General features: G+C 40.0%; 1 protein-coding gene across 4 annotated transcripts in view; it reads left to right on the plus strand.

Moving 5' to 3' along the window:
* LOC122799893 (E3 ubiquitin-protein ligase RNF14-like) overlaps positions 1–20,425 on the plus strand; it is an 826,975-nt gene that overhangs the window by 792,828 nt on the left and 13,722 nt on the right. The gene's annotated exons all lie outside the window — the stretch shown is intronic.

Consider the following 20,425-nt stretch of genomic DNA (forward strand, 5'->3'; position numbering starts at 1 on the left):
ACTGGGTATGCAAACTACTACAAACATATTTCTGTACATATCTGTATTGCTGAACTAGTTATCGCTGCATAAGTCTGTCGAATAGATGCTGATTAGACATCTTAGCGATCACCAGCCTTGCATCTCTGCTAACCTGCACACAACGCTACACACAAGTAGCGTGCACTGTAAACCTAGCGACTGCATCTCCAGCACACTCATACAAACGGAACTACTGTTTCTAGCCTACAATGTCCAACAATGGCATTTCCTGAATATTTAAGCCGTCAATGATCTAGCGACTACATTTCTAACCTGCACACACCTGAGTCTCCACTAATATGAACCTGAAATGTTAGTGACTGCAATTGAAGAATGTTTTTAACCTTGTAATGATTAGCGACTGCACTTGTAGCATGGTTTTTATGTAAAAGGATTAGCGACTGCTTATGTAGAATGTTTAAAGTAAAGGCCACACTATTATTTTAAGTGTGAAGCACTCTACATCTCAACCAAAGCTATTGTAAGTGTTTGTTGTCTCAGGAGTTTAAGGCATCACTTGTTTAGTGCATGAAAAGGTGGATTCCTAACTATATATTTAATTTTGTCACTTTAATATAAGGATAAGCTGCTGTTATACTTTCCCTTGTGATAGTACAATGATGAGAATAAGCTAAGTGTTATATTCTTCCTCTCTCAGGTTGTGCACAGTCAATTCCCAGGCCGCCCTTACTAGAAGCGCCACTTTATTGAACCCTCTAAGTGAGCTGCAAGCTGTGAGCACAGTACCTAACTGAAAAGGTCATTATCCAGTCTTACCATCACAAACCAAATTAAATGTAAATAACCCCTCTAAAACTCCTGACCGAGCCCTGTTACACAGCAGTACATCCCATTAATGATGTCAAATTGGGCACAAGCTAAAAAATAAAAAAACGTACAATCCAACCATATTTTACCATTGGGCTTAAGCATAGGATTAAAGGCATTAAAGTAAAGATTCTACTCTCTCTATTACCTGGTCAGTGTGGGGTCGGACTAACCTACCCTAACCCCGCCTCTGACGTATGCGAGGTTTCAAACTCTCGCAGCAAAGCGCCATTTTTATTCCCTTACAATCCTGCTGTGTCTTCAGGACTTAGAGGTTAGGCGTCTAACTGGGTATGCAAACTACTACAAACATATTTCTGTACATATCTGTATTGCTGAACTAGTTATCGCTGCATAAGTCTGTCGAATAGATGCTGATTAGACATCTTAGCGATCACCAGCCTTGCATCTCTGCTAACCTGCACACAACGCTACACACAAGTAGCGTGCACTGTAAACCTAGCGACTGCATCTCCAGCACACTCATACAAACGGAACTACTGTTTCTAGCCTACAATGTCCAACAATGGCATTTCCTGAATATTTAAGCCGTCAATGATCTAGCGACTACATTTCTAACCTGCACACACCTGAGTCTCCACTAATATGAACCTGAAATGTTAGTGACTGCAATTGAAGAATGTTTTTAACCTTGTAATGATTAGCGACTGCACTTGTAGCATGGTATTTATGTAAAAGGATTAGCGACTGCTTATGTAGAATGTTTAAAGTAAAGGCCACACTATTATTTTAAGTGTGAAGCACTCTACATCTCAACCAAAGCTATTGTAAGTGTTTGTTGTCTCAGGAGTTTAAGGCATCACTTGTTTAGTGCATGAAAAGGTGGATTCCTAACTATATATTTAATTTTGTCACTTTAATATAAGGATAAGCTGCTGTTATACTTTCCCTTGTGATAGTACAATGATGAGAATAAGCTAAGTGTTATATTCTTCCTCTCTCAGGTTGTGCACAGTCAATTCCCAGGTCGCCCTTACTAGAAGCGCCACTTTATTGAACCCTCTAAGTGAGCTGCTAGCTGTGAGCACAGTAACCTAACTGAAAAGGTCATTATCCAGTCTTACCATCACAAACCAAATTAAATGTAAATAACCTCTAAAACTCCTGACCGAGCCCTGTTACACAGCAGTACATCCCATTAATGATGTCAAATTGGGCACAAGCTAAAAAAAAAAACGTTAATCCAACCATATTTTAGCATTGGGCTTAAGCATAGGATTAAAGGCATTAAAGTAAAATTCTACTCTCTATTACCTGGTCAGTGTGGGGTCGGACTAACCTACCCTAACCCCGCCTCTGACGGTTTCAAACTCTCGCAGCAAAGCGCCATTTTATTCCCTTACAATCCTGCTGTGTCTTCAGGACTTAGAGGTTAGGCGTCTAACTGGGTATGCAAACTACTACAAACATATTTCTGTACATATCTGTATTGCTGAACTAGTTATCGCTGCATAAGTCTGTCGAATAGATGCTGATTAGACATCTTAGCGATCACCAGCCTTGCATCTCTGCTAACCTGCACACAACGCTACACACAAGTAGCGTGCACTGTAAACCTAGCGACTGCATCTCCAGCACAGTCATACAAACGAAACTACTGTTTCTAGCCTACAATGTTCAACAATGGCATTTCCTGAATATTTAAGCCATCAATGATCTAGCGACTACATTTCTAACCTGCACACACCTGAGTCTCCACTAATATGAACCTGAAATGTTAGTGACTGCAATTGAAGAATGTTTTAACCTTGTAATGATTAGCGACTGCACTTGTAGCATGGTTTTTATGTAAAAGGATTAGCGACTGCTTATGTAGAATGTTTAAAGTAAAGGCCACACTATTATTTTAAGTGTGAAGCACTCTACATCTCAACCAAAGCTATTGTAAGTGTTTGTTGTCTCAGGAGTTTAAGGCATCACTTGTTTAGTGCATGAAAAGGTGGATTCCTAACTATATATTTAATTTTGTCACTTTAATATAAGGATAAGCTGCTGTTATACTTTCCCTTGTGATAGTACAATGATGAGAATAAGCTAAGTGTTATATTCTTCCTCTCTCAGGTTGTGCACAGTCAATTCCCAGGCCGCCCTTACTAGAAGCGCCACTTTATTGAACCCTCTAAGTGAGCTGCAAGCTGTGAGCACAGTACCTAACTGAAAAGGTCATTATCCAGTCTTACCATCACAAACCAAATTAAATGTAAATAACCCTCTAAAACTCCTGACCGAGCCCTGTTACACAGCAGTACATCCCATTAATGATGTCAAATTGGGCACAAGCTAAAAATAAAAACGTACAATCCAACCATATTTTAGCATTGGGCTTAAGCATAGGATTAAAGGCATTAAAGTAAAATTCTACTCTCTATTACCTGGTCAGTGTGGGGTCGGACTAACCTACCCTAACCCCGCCTCTGACGTATGCGAGGTTTCAAACTCTCGCAGCAAAGCGCCATTTTTATTCCCTTACAATCCTGCTGTGTCTTCAGGACTTAGAGGTTAGGCGTCTAACTGGGTATGCAAACTACTACAAACATATTTCTGTACATATCTGTATTGCTGAACTAGTTATTGCTGCATAAGTCTGTCGAATAGATGCTGATTAGACATCTTAGCGATCACCAGCCTTGCATCTCTGCTAACCTGCACACAACGCTACACACAAGTAGCGTGCACTGTAAACCTAGCGACTGCATCTCCAGCACAGTCATACAAACGAAACTACTGTTTCTAGCCTACAATGTTCAACAATGGCATTTCCTGAATATTTAAGCCATCAATGATCTAGCGACTACATTTCTAACCTGCACACACCTGAGTCTCCACTAATATGAACCTGAAATGTTAGTGACTGCAATTGAAGAATGTTTTAACCTTGTAATGATTAGCGACTGCACTTGTAGCATGGTTTTATGTAAAAGGATTAGCGACTGCTTATGTAGAATGTTTAAAGTAAAGGCCACACTATTATTTTAAGTGTGAAGCACTCTACATCTCAACCAAAGCTATTGTAAGTGTTTGTTGTCTCAGGAGTTTAAGGCATCACTTGTTTAGTGCATGAAAAGGTGGATTCCTAACTATATATTTAATTTTGTCACTTTAATATAAGGATAAGCTGCTGTTATACTTTCCTTGTGATAGTACAATGATGAGAATAAGCTAAGTGTTATATTCTTCCTCTCTCAGGTTGTGCACAGTCAATTCCCAGGCCGCCCTTACTAGAAGCGCCACTTTATTGAACCCTCTAAGTGAGCTGCAAGCTGTGAGCACAGTACCTAACTGAAAAGGTCATTATCCAGTCTTACCATCACAAACCAAATTAAATGTAAATAACCTCTAAAACTCCTGACCGAGCCCTGTTACACAGCAGTACACCCCATTAATGATGTCAAATTGGGCACAAGCTAAAAAATAAAAAAACGTACAATCCAACCATATTTTACCATTGGGCTTAAGCATAGGATTAAAGGCATTAAAGTAAAGATTCTACTCTCTATTACCTGGACAGTGTGGGGTCGGACTAACCTACCCTAACCCCGCCTCTGACGATGCGAGGTTTCAAACTCTCGCAGCAAAGCGCCATTTTATTCCCTTACAATCCTGCTGTGTCTTCAGGACTTAGAGGTTAGGCGTCTAACTGGGTATGCAAACTACTACAAACATATTTCTGTACATATCTGTATTGCTGAACTAGTTATCGCTGCATAAGTCTGTCGAATAGATGCTGATTAGACATCTTAGCGATCACCAGCCTTGCATCTCTGCTAACCTGCACACAACGCTACACACAAGTAGCGTGCACTGTAAACCTAGCGACTGCATCTCCAGCACAGTCATACAAACGAAACTACTGTTTCTAGCCTACAATGTTCAACAATGGCATTTCCTGAATATTTAAGCCATCAATGATCTAGCGACTACATTTCTAACCTGCACACACCTGAGTCTCCACTAATATGAACCTGAAATGTTAGTGACTGCAATTGAAGAATGTTTTAACCTTGTAATGATTAGCGACTGCACTTGTAGCATGGTTTTTATGTAAAAGGATTAGCGACTGCTTATGTAGAATGTTTAAAGTAAAGGCCACACTATTATTTTAAGTGTGAAGCACTCTACATCTCAACCAAAGCTATTGTAAGTGTTTGTTGTCTCAGGAGTTTAAGGCATCACTTGTTTAGTGCATGAAAAGGTGGATTCCTAACTATATATTTAATTTTGTCACTTTAATATAAGGATAAGCTGCTGTTATACTTTCCTTGTGATAGTACAATGATGAGAATAAGCTAAGTGTTATATTCTTCCTCTCTCAGGTTGTGCACAGTCAATTCCCAGGTCGCCCTTACTAGAAGCGCCACTTTATTGAACCCTCTAAGTGAGCTGCTAGCTGTGAGCACAGTAACCTAACTGAAAAGGTCATTATCCAGTCTTACCATCACAAACCAAATTAAATGTAAATAACCCCTCTAAAACTCCTGACCGAGCCCTGTTACACAGCAGTACATCCCATTAATGATGTCAAATTGGGCACAAGCTAAAAAATAAAAAAACGTACAATCCAACCATATTTTAGCATTGGGCTTAAGCATAGGATTAAAGGCATTAAAGTAAAAATTCTACTCTCTCTATTACCTGGTCAGTGTGGGGTCGGACTAACCTAGCCCAACCCCGCCTCTGACGTATGCGAGGTTTCAAACTCTCGCAGCAAAGCGCCATTTTTATTCCCTTACAATCCTGCTGTGTCTTCAGGACTTAGAGGTTAGGCGTCTAACTGGGTATGCAAACTACTACAAACATATTTCTGTACATATCTGTATTGCTGAACTAGTTATCGCTGCATAAGTCTGTCGAATAGATGCTGATTAGACATCTTAGCGATCACCAGCCTTGCATCTCTGCTAACCTGCACACAACGCTACACACAAGTAGCGTGCACTGTAAACCTAGCGACTGCATCTCCAGCACACTCATACAAACGGAACTACTGTTTCTAGCCTACAATGTCCAACAATGGCATTTCCTGAATATTTAAGCCGTCAATGATCTAGCGACTACATTTCTAACCTGCACACACCTGAGTCTCCACTAATATGAACCTGAAATGTTAGTGACTGCAATTGAAGAATGTTTTAACCTTGTAATGATTAGCGACTGCACTTGTAGCATGGTTTTTATGTAAAAGGATTAGCGACTGCTTATGTAGAATGTTTAAAGTAAAGGCCACACTATTATTTTAAGTGTGAAGCACTCTACATCTCAACCAAAGCTATTGTAAGTGTTTGTTGTCTCAGGAGTTTAAGGCATCACTTGTTTAGTGCATGAAAAGGTGGATTCCTAACTATATATTTAATTTTGTCACTTTAATATAAGGATAAGCTGCTGTTATACTTTCCCTTGTGATAGTACAATGATGAGAATAAGCTAAGTGTTATATTCTTCCTCTCTCAGGTTGTGCACAGTCAATTCCCAGGTCGCCCTTACTAGAAGCGCCACTTTATTGAACCCTCTAAGTGAGCTGCTAGCTGTGAGCACAGTAACCTAACTGAAAAGGTCATTATCCAGTCTTACCATCACAAACCAAATTAAATGTAAATAACCCCTCTAAAACTCCTGACCGAGCCCTGTTACACAGCAGTACATCCCATTAATGATGTCAAATTGGGCACAAGCTAAAAAATAAAAAAACGTACAATCCAACCATATTTTAGCATTGGGCTTAAGCATAGGATTAAAGGCATTAAAGTAAAATTCTACTCTCTCTATTACCTGGTCAGTGTGGGGTCGGACAGCCCTCCCTGCCCCATATCCCACCCGCCCCAGTAGTCCTACTTTTATACCTAACTAACCACACCCACTACTATCCATACTCTCACACAACCACGAGACTTACATTTACCCACCTCCCTATACTTGAACCACTCCCACCTCACTTGCTATCTGCCTAAACATAGATAACAATGTTAAACAACATACAGCCCCACCTCTCTCTGGCTCTCAAGCCAATAATAAAGACTTTGCCCCTTACTTTATTAGTCCTTATATCACTACATGCCCTAACTACTTACAGTACACTCCCTACTATGGATATCACTATCCCAAATATCAAACCTGTAGTCTATCATCCTTATCTTACACTCGATCCTAATCACTATCCCACCAATACGGGACAATACATCAGATACCCTCCCTATAAACCAAGAGTTAACTCTCCTAAATCCAAAAATACAGACATTTTACTACTCAAACTCCTGAAACTCATAGAACATCTAAGAAAAAACCTGTCCAAGGATGGAGACATCCACCCCAACCCTGGTCCTATCACAAACACTGACTTACATAACCTACCTCTTCCCCCAATCTCTCCCAACTCCCTCCTTATCTGTCATCTTAACATAAGAAGTATAAACAACAAAATACACAATCTGCAAGCCCTGTTAGAGATATATCACCCCGACATTATGTGCCTGTCAGAAACCTGGTTAAAACCAGCCATAAAAGATACTGAAATCACCCCACAAGGCTATAACATATATAGAAAGGACCGCCCAGTAAAAAAAGGAGGTGGTCTCGCCGTCCTCTATAAATGCTCACTAAATATCACCTTGAACTCTTCTCAACCCCCCCAAATCTCCAATGCAGAACTAATCTCCCTGAAGATCCAAATAAATAAGGAAAAAGTATTAATCTACTTGTGATCTACATTAACAACACTGACACACTTGAGCATATCTTAAACTGGCTTGCTACCAATTGTCCCCAAGAAACTATTATCCTGGGTGACATGAATATCGACTGGAACCAATGCTCCTCTGAGACCAACCCCACCCTCATAAATCTCCATGGCTTCTCACAAATCATAACCTCCCCCACCAGAATTGGAAACTCCAACCAAAAAGAAAGTCTTCTTGACTGGATACTCACTAACAGTCCATCCCACGCCTATAAATCTGGGACTCTCCCGAACGAAATCAGTGACCATCTCATAACCTACATAGAGAAAAATAAGGCAGGAGATGTAAACTACCAGTCTACAAATCTATCAGGAACACTAAACAATTTGACCTTGCCAAATTCCGACTTGAGCTACAGTCCTGTAACTGGTCTAATCTTAAATCCCTCCCCCTTGAAGAAGCCGTTACAACCTTTAATTCCACCTTTATAAAATTCTCAATTCACACGCCCCCAGCCAAGGTTAAAACCTGACTGCTCCATGGCTAACAAAAGACTCTAAGTATAAAATCAAACTTAGAAACAAAGCCTGGGACAAATGGCGTGCCTCCAAAACCCTAGACCGATCTCATTTCCAACAACTTAGAAATGAGACAAAAATCCATTCTACTAGACAAAAGAATTACTACCTCCAACTCCAAAATAAACATCAGCTTAATCCCCAAAAGTTCTGGGCAGGTATTAACACCCTTCTCCACCCAGGCAAAACCTCTACCCCAACACCACCTAAGTGATAAAAATCCTGAAGAAGTTGCCGCATTTAATTCTTTCTTTATTAATGTTATCAAATCCTTAGCGGCACAACAAACCCAGACCAACCCCACTATCACAAGTCCGACTCCAAAGTCAGAGCCCTCCTTCCACCTACAGCCTGTTTCCACTTCCTTTATTAGATCCCTTCTGCAGAAACTAAAGCCGACTACCATTGCTGCTGACCTTCTTCCAGCTGATTACCTACAAAAGCTGCAGAGGTCACCCATCTCCATCCTAATTAACCGCACCATAACAGAATCTACTATTACCTTAATCTGGTAAATCTCCCATATCATCCCTCTCCACAAAGGCGGGACATCTACAGACCTATCCAACTACAGGCCAATAGCCATACTGTCACCACTTGCCAAAATCATGGAAAAATGCATACACAATCAACTAGTACCCTATCTAACCCAGAACAAGCTCCTGACTACCTCGCAGCATGGCTTTAGACCTAAACACAGCACTACCACTGCCCTCCTGTCCTTCACTGACACAATAAACCATAACAAAACAACAAAACATATCTTCCGCTCTCTTTCTTGACCTATCAAAGGCCTTTGACATGGTCAACCACCAACTACTGCACAACACTCTAAAAACATTTGAACTAGACAACACAACTCTCAAGTGGTTCCACGCTTACCTCTCAGACAGAAATCAAGCTGTACTATGGCAAAACAAACTCTCACCCCTATTACCCAACGCCATAGGGGTTCCCAAGGCTCCATCCTGGGACCCCTACTCTTTCTATGTTCCACAGTCATCCCCAAGTCCTCCTGTATACAATGACTCAACACTCCTAAACACAGACAGGTCACCTACTAAGCTACTAGCCAAAACCCAAGACTGTCTCACTACAGTTGAAGACTGGTTACTACATCGCCATTTGATCCTCAACCCAAAAACCAAACTATTACTCTTCCAGCCTACACACAAACCTACCTCCATTCCCTTTTCTGTTCAATCCAAGAATGGGACTACTATATCCCCAGACTCAAATACCAAATTACTAGGTGTTACCATAGATAACAAACTCAGATTCGACCTACACATTAACCAAACTATTAAAACAGTTAACAAAAAACTGGGGTCTCTTTATAGAATAAGATCCTTCCTTACTCCCAAAGCAAGAGAAGCCACAGCCCGCTCTCACCTCCTCTCCTCACTCCTTTATGCCTCACCCATACTTACCAACCTGTACAAATCTGACCTAAATAAGCTCTCTGGCTGCTACAATCATATTGCTAGATTTGTTACTGGCCTGCCTTACAAAACCCATCACTGTATCAACCTGCATAACCTAGGCTGGGTGGAACTACCTAACCTACTTCAACAAACCCAGCTAACTATAGCTTACAAGATCCTCCATCACCCAGAGTCCATCCCTGCACTGAATTTAATCACCCCATATCTAAACCTAACTAGTCTCAGCAAACAGGCTACTTGCTCAAACAGTCAAATCCTGCAACTCTGGAGGTGACTCACTGTTTGCAAATTCCATTGGTAAAATATGGAACTCCCTTCGCCTCAACTCACCACCATGACCTCTTTATCCAAATTCAAGCAAAATCTAACCCTTCACTTTAAAATCTATGGCTCTGTCAATGTTCCAAGCCTGACTAAACCTTCTACCCTCCGTAACCCCACTTCCCTCATGTCTTCCTCTAGGCTCTTCCTCTATCTAGCATCTACCCTGACATTTTTCACCTTTTAAACCTTATATGTAGTGAGTTCTTCAATTACACATTCCTACTGTACCTACATAATAGTCCTATATATTTATCAATTATATTACCTCATCGCACTCTATGTATTAATCTTAATATAGATCAGGAGTTTCTCTGATCTCTTGTCTCTTAATACCTATGTATTAACTATCAAAACTTGTAACATTTTCTCTGTTTAAAAGTATGTAAACTAATGTCAATGTGGGAATTTTTTCTCTGTTCATAAGTATGTAAACTAATGTCAATGTGGAATTTATAAGTATGTAACTATTGTCGATGTGGAGCTTTTCTCCCCGGGCCTCCGCTGAAAATGGACATGTATCCAGTCGGATTTTCCCGGTCAACAAATGTAAAATAAAAAATAAATAAATAATAAATTTAAGTCTACCACCTCCTAACAGATGCACAGTATACTACAGATTGCAGCAAGTAATCATTGATATGTGCATATATTGCACATATGGTTGTTTCAGTTATACAGATAACAGTTTACAGCAGGACGTTTGTGCTACCGGTGTAGTACTTTTAATATAATGTAAATATTATTGAAAAAATAACAGTATTGTATAGTTGTAAAGTGTGGTATTAGAACCCACAACCTCTGACTAAAGTCTAATATTGATTGTACTATTTATTGGCTGCATTTCAGAGTGTATTTTGTCTGATAAACTGCTTGTTTCTGAGCACAAAAGTGCTTATCTTTTAATAAGCTTTTTTGTTTTTATTTTTATCTCGACTGTGTTTGGTCCTTGGTATATATGATTTATAGTTTGGTCTGATTTTTGTTTGTTATACCAGACCTTTACTGCCCATATTGTCAGTTTTTATTTATCTTGGATTTTGTTTTTTGACTGATATTGGGTGGACATGGCTGAAGGACTGGATTTAGAGTTTCATTATGTACCTATTGGAGCAGATTTTAACACCTGTACTGGTTGACTGCGTCATTTGATACATGTGAAGGATAACCCTCTTTTTTTCTTTGAAGCTGGGTAAGAACCATTCTCAGCAAGATGTAACTGTGGCAGACCCTGAGTTTCTTAACTCTAAACTAAAAGATATTGACAATAAACTGTATTGTTTGAAACATTATCAATGGCAACGACTTCATCTAGAAGCCTGCCTACAATTTAAGGTGGTTCCTAGTGGGCTTCGGATATTGAAGATGCCAACGCATGGTATGACATTTCCGGAACTACTATGCAAGTAGCAGGAGATTAGAGTTAAGTTTCAACTATATGGATTTGCTTATAGACTCATTTAAGCTGTTGGAAAAAGAGCTATGTTATGAGATTGACAACCTACTTAAAGATATACATTCTAAAGTTAATGTTGATTCTTGTATGATATGTCTGGAAGAGGTTATCTTTAATGTTGCTGCCTATGAGAATAAATTAAGACACCAAAAGAGTAAGAAGCTAGACTGTGATTTTACAGACTTTAGAAAGGGTCATATTTTTGTCTGGCAACACCGCACCACTAAGGACTCCACCCTTGATAATGTTGGTGGACATAATGATAATTTTATCAATGGCAACACTGTTGATGTGGTTCTAGACATAAATATTCAGCATGCAGCTGATGGCAGCAACACCCATTTGATGACTGATTATATTAGAGCATTGATGTCTTCCTGTAGTGAGCATGCTTGTGCACAGAACTCGTATGAGCAACTAGGGGTGAGATGTAAAGAAACGCTGCCGCCTCATCTCAAGGGATTCTTTTTTCAGCTCTCTTCATAGGTTCATAGGTGAGTACTAGGCTAATGGCCCTGGAGGCTTTACAAGCCTAGCCCATAGGATTACCCTGGCATTGTGCCACCCAACCTTAGTTCCTAGTGCCTCTGTCGAGTAGAGGCACTGGAGTGATCCCCGGCGTGAATTTTCTATTTCCCATCCACTCATCAAGATTTCTCTTAAAGAGGGCCAGCTCCAATAAGGGCTACAGAGATATGGAGTGACCAGAAGAAGAGGACATTTTCAATATATGCAGAGAATGTGAAGAGACCAACATGGAAACAGTCAACAATACATTGATTTTCAATTTATCTTCCATACAGCTTACTGAGGCACAGCTAAATGTCCTTAATTCTGTCCTCTCATTTATACCAGCACGTCGAGCGCTGGTCAGTGATGTTATTTTATAGTTGAGACTTTTAGCTAGAAATGTCATGCTTTGGGCAGTTTTCTCTAATAGTGATGGTCCCTCTTTTGGGTATAAGTAACCCATTACTTTTTGTCCGTCTTTGACTGCATCAGTTGAGTTATTTTTAAGTAAATGTGAATGTAACTTGTTTGATATGAGGGCTGGTGACAGCTTTAACTTTTTTGCTAATATGACTAAAGAAGAAACGAATGCTTTGAATAGCCTTAAGAGTAATGAAAGTATACAAATTTGTCCCACCGATAAAGGTGGAGCTGTCATTACTTTTCATGAAAAAATGTTTGAAGGGTTATCTGATAGTGAAATTTATTTGAATATTACACCCTTGTCAGTGCGGAGGTTGGTTCATCATGTTAAAGATGAATTGTATGACCATATGATGAATAGATTGATGGATTTACAGTTATATGAGTATTTTACTGTTGAACATCCTTTGCTACCTATGATTCATGGCTTACCAAAGGTGCATAAAGACGCTTCTAACCCTTCCCTTCAACCAGTTGTTTCTGGGAATGGCTGGCTGACTGAGCCAATGTCTATTTTCATTGAGCATAAACTTAGAATGGTAGTGAATGATGTTCCTTCTATTTTAAGGGACACTCAGCATTTTTTGGAAAGTTTGTTTGAATTTAATTCTAACCATGATGTACCTAAATATGTTCTTGTAACTCTTAATGCTAATATGTTGTTCACTGTGATTCCCAATATGGAAGGGGTGGAATCAATGTTATCGTTTTTGCATAGCTACTGTAGTTATTCCAATGACATGATCTTTTTGATCTCTGCATTATTGGATTTTGTTTTAGAAAACAATGTGTTTATGCTCAATGATTGCATTTATTTACAGAAGACTGGCATAGCTGTGGGAGCCTCGTGTGCCAATAGCTATGCCATCCTCATCATGGCTAGTTGGGAGGAAGAATTTGTCCACAGTGAACATGCCTACTCAGATTATTTAAAATATTTTAAGATATTTGTGGATGACGTATTCCTGTTATGGGATGATCCTATACACATTTTAGATCAGTTTAATTTGTACCTGGAGAGCACCATCAGCTATCTTAGGTTTACTAAACATTTGGATATGGATGCCATTGATTTTCTAGATATCTATTTATCTAAAGGTGAAAAGGGTATGCTAAAAATGAGTGTGTACAGGAAGTCTTTCAGAAGGAATACACTTCTGCATTGTACTAGTATGCATCCTGGGTACGTGTTTAGAAATGTTGTTAAGGGCCAAACGTATAGAATGTTGAGGCTTAATACTAATGATACCCAGTTTCATCAAGCTTTTAATGGCTTAAGGAAGGAGTTATTGGAATGAGGATATTCCAAACATGATTTTATTTATGTAGATCATGCTATAGTAGGAGCTAGGAATGACTATGCCAGACCTTATTTTTCTAAAGGTTCATCCACCATACTTCCTAGGAAGAGTGTAGTAAGGGATAACAGCGTTAGACCTGTGCTGACTTATACTAGTGATATTAGTAAGATATTCAATCTTATACGTAGGAACTAGCCCATCCTTACATCTGATGAGAAGATGAATGAAATTGTTGGTACTGTACCAAGGTTTTGCTTTAAGAATAATTTGTCCCTTAAGATGCAACTGTGTTATGGTCACAATAAAAAATCTGTACAGGTCTCTAATAGGAAGGGGACTTACGCTTGTCATAGATGCACAACGTGCTCATTTGTTTCTGAGTGTAAAACATTTATTCATCCATCTAATGGTTTTATCTTTAATCCTAGATTTTATGCTGACTGTTCTACTTGTAATCTTGTTTATCTCTCTATATGTAATGAATGTTGCTGTTTTTATGTGGGAAAGACCTGTAGGTCTTTGAGGGAAGGCCTACTGGAGCATGTTGGCTATATTAGAAATAAAAATGTTACCAGTGCCCTATATAGACATGTTTCTGATTTTAATGATCATAGCTTCAGTTTTCTAGTTTTACAGTGTATGAATAATAATATCTGGGGTGGGTTTACGTAATAAGTTGAGAAGGCAGAGACCAAATGGATTACTGTTCTGCAGGCACATAGGTCTCCTGGCCAGAATGGCAATGTACCTTTAAAACCTTTATTGAAAGATTGTAAATTGCCACACTCATTGCTTAATCGTTTGGGTCTTAATTGATTGTACTATTTATTAGCTGTATTTCAGAGTTTATTATGTCTGATGAAGTGCTTGTTTTTGAGCACGAAAGTGCTTACCTTTTAATAAACTTTTTGTTTTTATTTTTATCTCGGCTGTGTTTGATCCTTGGTATATATGATTTATAGTTTGGTCTAAAGTCTAATACTGGACTGTTACAATAGATTTGTGCTACAGACTAATGCCTGCATACTTGCTTTTACAGTAGGGATATGCATCCTCAATTTGATACAACTGTATAAAATACCAAAAAGTTATCTTTAACTTTTAATGCTACAATAACATTACTGTTCTGCTGCATACATACCAGTTGCTTCCTTCAGTCTTGCCAATCTAGCCCTGTGAGTTTGGATTTTGCACTCAGATCACTGGCAGCTGGGGAAGGAACAGAACAGAAGACAATTATGCATAGCAGTCTTGCCTATATTCAGCTTTCTAAGTCTTACCAGTACTCTCTTAAGTTAATACTTAGACAGATGTGGATGTCCTCAGTGCTGAATTCCTTAATCCAGTGATTGAGTCTATCTCTCTTTCTCATCTGTAGGTCATTGAAATGATGCCTACATTGCTCTCCAGTGTGGGGGATACCAGTCACACTGAATGCAATCTAGGCTAAACTATCCCAAGCCTCAGATGTGTACTGGGCACCAGCATAGTCCCCCTGCAGAAGCCTGTGACTGTTGTGCTTTACAAGGAGTCCATTGAATATCTTAAATTTCTGGACACCCCACCTCTGTGCTCTAAACCTGGCACCTGCCTCACTAATGCCTGCCATGTCTAGAGCAATGGAGACTGATGCTTTCCTGCCAATTCCAGTTATTGTGTTTAATGGAGTGTGCACAACCTCGCTATTCATCCATGCAGTGGTGCACAGAGAGCAGCAGTGCCAAGCAGTGAGGAATGAGAAAATTGATTTTTACCCTGTGGGAGTCAAACCTAGGCAAAAGGGACAAAACATTTACTTCTACAATGTTGATTTTCCATCTTTTCCACAGAAGAAGTGCTGCTCAGACATAGTCAGGCATCATACATAAATACAGGTGACAGTATGAGGTGTTACACATTTGTGTGTGACCTGACAAGATTATTGGATATTGAGGCAGTTGTGTATGTGTCTTAGGAAAATGTGAAGGCCATGTAAGTCCAGATAGCAAAAATTATACTTACAGAAATATATTACCCAGTATACGCTCAGTCACACATCTGATAATACATAAATAAATGAATAAATAAAAAACACAATACCAGTGTGTCATTCCTTCATACACATAATTAATATCAGCTCCACTATCTAAAGTGCTATAACTGAGACTGAATATAGTGGGACGTGGAACAACAGTTAAGGCGTATGGAATATCCTGTATTAGAACACAGGGCCATGTGTTTGGCAGTCCTACACTTACACCTGTTGCCACAAGACAGTTGAAATAACACTTGTTCATGTTTCAGATCATTGCTATAAACTGCAATGTCACAACAGTAAAAAAAAAAAAAAAAAAACAAGTTGCACACCCTGTACTAGAACCCAGGACCATCTGTACTCCAGCCCTACAGTTAGACTTGCTATCACAGGACTAGTTACATGACATTCCCTAATTTAGTAATCATTCTTAAGGTCTCTGTGTTAACTACTGTGCAACATTGCTTAGCGGGTTTGCATGGTACCCAACAGAATTAATTGAATGCATCTGGTTTCTATTTTTGGCTGTCATGGTCCTGTCTGCAGGTGTTCAATGACTGCAGCTGCTGGGGAACTGCCACTCAGTTCTGCGCAACACCGCTTAGTGTATTTGCATGCTGCCTAACAGAATTAATTGGATGCATCTGGTTTCTGTTTTTTGCTGTCTGAGTCCTGTTTGCTTCCTGGGCAGTCCAGATGTGCAGTGCTTCATGCAAATGAAATAAGCGCAGCTAAACCTGACATTCATTGTCTTCCATTTGCCGTCATTGTGCTAAGTGCCACATTGTGAAAACACTGCACCCCCCAAAAAAATTACAAAAACCAAGACAAAGAAACAATAAAAAAGGGGACAAGTAGTTGAAATGAGGAAAACTCAATCTATGACATACTCATTAGAACATGATGGTTCACATGAGATATCTCTCCATAGATTTGGATTTGAGCTCTCACTTCAGTGAATCTTCAGAAGACAGGATAGGTGCCTTATCCCTCTTTGCCCCCCAAAAGCTTTATAGCAAAGAACTGAAACCATTCTTCACACAACCAAGTTCATCATCATCTACAGAAATATGAAACCCTACAGCTGTTATTAGTATAAGTATTATTTTTGGATACAGTGCACTTAGTGATCACCCAACCTGTTATGATTATTGCTTGCAAATATACAGCTCTGTCTTACCTCTGTGTTTGTTGGTCATGCTTTGGTTATCTGACCAGTAATCTGAGACATGCAGTCTGTAAGCCATTCTATATCATTGGCCTTAACATGTGTGAGGATATTAAATGGAAATAATAACATATGCAATTGTCAAAAAATGAAGGGCAGGTTGGATGTTAAGGTACACAACCCGTGAATTGTGTGCTGCTTACTTACATTTCCAAACTTATATCTAACACTTTCTAGATCTAACATGACACACCCACTGGATGTAAGGCATCCTGAATTCCTATTGTGTTTTCCTTCTCAAAGTCGGTAATCATTCACACTTGCAATCCATTAAAAACAAACATTGAGGGACTGCCTGCACTATGTTTACATCTCCTACATAGATGCAAGTATTTGGGATTCAACAATTCTAATCAGTTCACACCTCATTTGCATCTTCAGTGTGCTGACATCCCCGAATCTACACTACACCATATGTAGCTAGGCAAACTGATGGTGAGGAAACTTTTTATGTTGGGAAGACTGCACATAAGCTATTTATTTGAGATATATCTTTACAGACAATTAATAAACTTCAGAAGGTATACTTGAAATTTGTCAGCTACATACTGCATTTGCTGGAATGTGTTTAAGAAAAAACTAAAGCAAAGGCTTTTACACTTTTATCTGTATGCATTAGTTACAAGTGTACTGATGGCATGGGCATGTTTGTGAAGCCATTTTACAGGTATACATGATTGCCAATACATGAAAATGGAATGCTCTGTGATAAACATGTACAAATGTTTCAGGGACAGTTCCTTTGATAGCACTTTTAGCATTTCACACATGGCTTGTTAGCAAAATGTGTCATTTGCCTGTTCCTTTTTGGGGGTGCAGCAAAGCTGAGTTACTGTTATGTCACAAACAAGGATAAACTGTTCTTTTGGGGAGGAGCAAATGTGAATTACTGTTATGGCAAAAACAAGGATACATTGCTATGTTTACTCTCCTTGTTTTGCATCCTGCCTGTTGTGTGTATTTCAAATCTCTAGATTGTTTTATATTTGTCCAGTGGGTAATACTGAGTGGCTCCTTTTTGTTTTATCTGGAAACAGTTATTTTGTTATGTGATACTTATGTGTATTATCCTTCTGTTGTCATTTAGGACACCTAGGAGTATGCCACCCAAGTATGCCAATCCCTGAGACCCCCCCCCCTTCACCAATGCTGAGAACCTAGTGTTAGTTTATGCCTTTAGGCAACATGGCGTTTTTCTACTGGAAAGAGGACGGGGAGATATGGCACGTAGGATGTAAATTTGGCTCCAAATTGTTAATGATGTGAATGCCGTGGGTGGCCACTGCAGGACATATGAGCAGATGCAAGACAGGGCCGCTGACATGATCACATCTGCACAGAACAGAGCAGCTGCAGTGGGCCATGACCAGCTCATTACCAGTGGAGGGCCTGCTAGGGAACCACCATTAAAACCCAATGAAGAGTTCCTGACTAATATTAGGGATCCAGACAGCTTACAGAGGAGAGTGTGCAGTACAGCATGTCCTGGATGTCGGAGCAACAGTTTCAGAGATGACAAGCACTTCCCAGGAGGAGATTCTAGGTAGGCTTTGGTATCTCGACAGTTGAATAATGTTTATAGTAAGGCAATTGAAATTAATATGTTACTTCTGTGTCGCATTAATTTTATTTGTGGGGTGGGTTGAAGATTGCCACCGTTATTAGGTTAGGTTGGAGTTGTCAGCCACATTCTTGTTGAAAGTATACTTAATGGACATATAAAGGGGTAAAAATATTACCCCCTGTGTTAAATGTGATGATGTTGCTGTTACCTTTTGCTTAACTTCTTCCAGGACTATCTGGCTTGTAGAGGGGAATATCACCTGCAGATGGTAAGCCAAACATTTTTATGTAAGTATTGCTGCTCAGTTTAAAGAAAAAAGTTTGTGTGTGATGTTCATGTCAGGCCTGTTGTGTGTATAGTTGTACTGTCTATAATAGTGGCAGCACTGTTAGTTTGTTAGCATATATTGAAGTATAGCAGTGTAGTTATTAATTTTTCCTATGTTTGTTGCTTTTCATCACAGGTGATCATGACAGTGGAAGTGTGGGCCCTCTGCCACCTGATGTTAGTGTATCAGCAGACACTGATGATGATGGTGGCCAGACAGAGGCACAGACAGTGCGTTCAGAGGTTGAATCTGACACTGAGGTTGACATACTGCCTTTCCCTGCAATTCCATTGGACACAGCCAGTAGGCTTATGCTCACCAATTCCAGTGAGTCCTCATATATTGGACAGGTGGAGGGTGAGGCGATTGATCAGGGAAGTGTGGCTATTATGGCTTCAGTGCCTGTTGACTCTGGCTGTAGCCAAAGTGTGGGTGAGGTGCCATGCAGAAGGGTTGATAGGGGTGCTCGGATGGAGGTCTGCTATCCCCCTCCAGCTGGTGCAGGTATCTGTTCCTGTGCTACTCAACATATGTTTAGGGCCATCATGAAGGCACAGGCACGTTCCCATAGGTGCTCCTGACAAATGCTCAGGGTTGTAGATGTGGCACAGGCTGACATGCGTGATTTCCTCCACAGTGTTGCCAATTCAGTGATTGTATGAATGACATGTTGGAACAAGGGGTGTCTATCATCTGCCTGTGGCTGTGGTGACCTTGGCATTGGTGGTGGGATGTGTGTCCCTTCCTCTTGCTGATCCTACTGAAGCTGTTTCCTCAGGATGATGTTGTGTAGCATGGCACATACTGTGAATATTTCTGTACATGTTCATGGATTGTACTGCATGGTTCCACCATATGTATCTAGGCACTGGAACCACGACTTGAGCATCCCAAACATGCACACTCTATGATATTTCTGATTTGAGCATATGCCTCATTATGGAATTTTTCCATGGGTGTGTGTACACTTCTGATGGGTGTCATCAACCATGGTTCCAGTGCATAGCCTGCATCCTCCAGTAAATGCCTCTGTGGGATATTCCTTCTAGCAAACGTCTGGTACAGTTGGGAGGTGTGCCAGATATGTGAGTCATGGTATCTGCCAGGATTGCCAGCACACATATTCAAGATGCTGCCCTTGGCTTTACACATGACTTGGCAGTTGATAGAGTGGTAGCCCTTTCTGTTTATATAGAGCCTACCCTGTTTGCAGAGTGATGCCTTAAGTTCTATATGTGTGCAGTCTATGGCACCCAGTACTTCAGGGTAGTGTGCTACACAGTATAACTCTTGCATATTTCTGGCTCTGTCCTTAGAACTATAGGGAAAATATATGTGGTCACGGGCATGTTGGAGTATAGCATTCAGAAACTGGTGGAGTATCTTGGATGCTGATGCCTGTGATAACCCCAGTATGTCCCCTGTTGGTCTCTGAAAGGTACCTGTAAGTAAGACTCTAAGTGCTACACATACCTTTGTCTCCACTGGGATGGGTTCCTCTTGGTTGACTCTGGCTCTGAATTGAGGACAGCAGAGGTTACAGAGTTCTTTTAGTGTGTCCTTATCCACCCTGTAGTACTGTACAATTTCCAAGTCATGTAGGTTGTGAAAAGTTAAATGGGCCTGAAAACTCTTCTCTTTCTCAGCCTAAGCATGTTGGCAGCAACAGCAGCAGCACTGGCTTCAGCCTGTAGCACATACAAATTTATTAAAGCA

This window comes from Protopterus annectens, chromosome 4.part0 (genome assembly GCF_019279795.1).
Source record: "Protopterus annectens isolate FY-2018-M chromosome 4.part0, PAN1.0, whole genome shotgun sequence".
Classification (NCBI taxonomy): Eukaryota; Metazoa; Chordata; order Ceratodontiformes; family Protopteridae; genus Protopterus; species Protopterus annectens.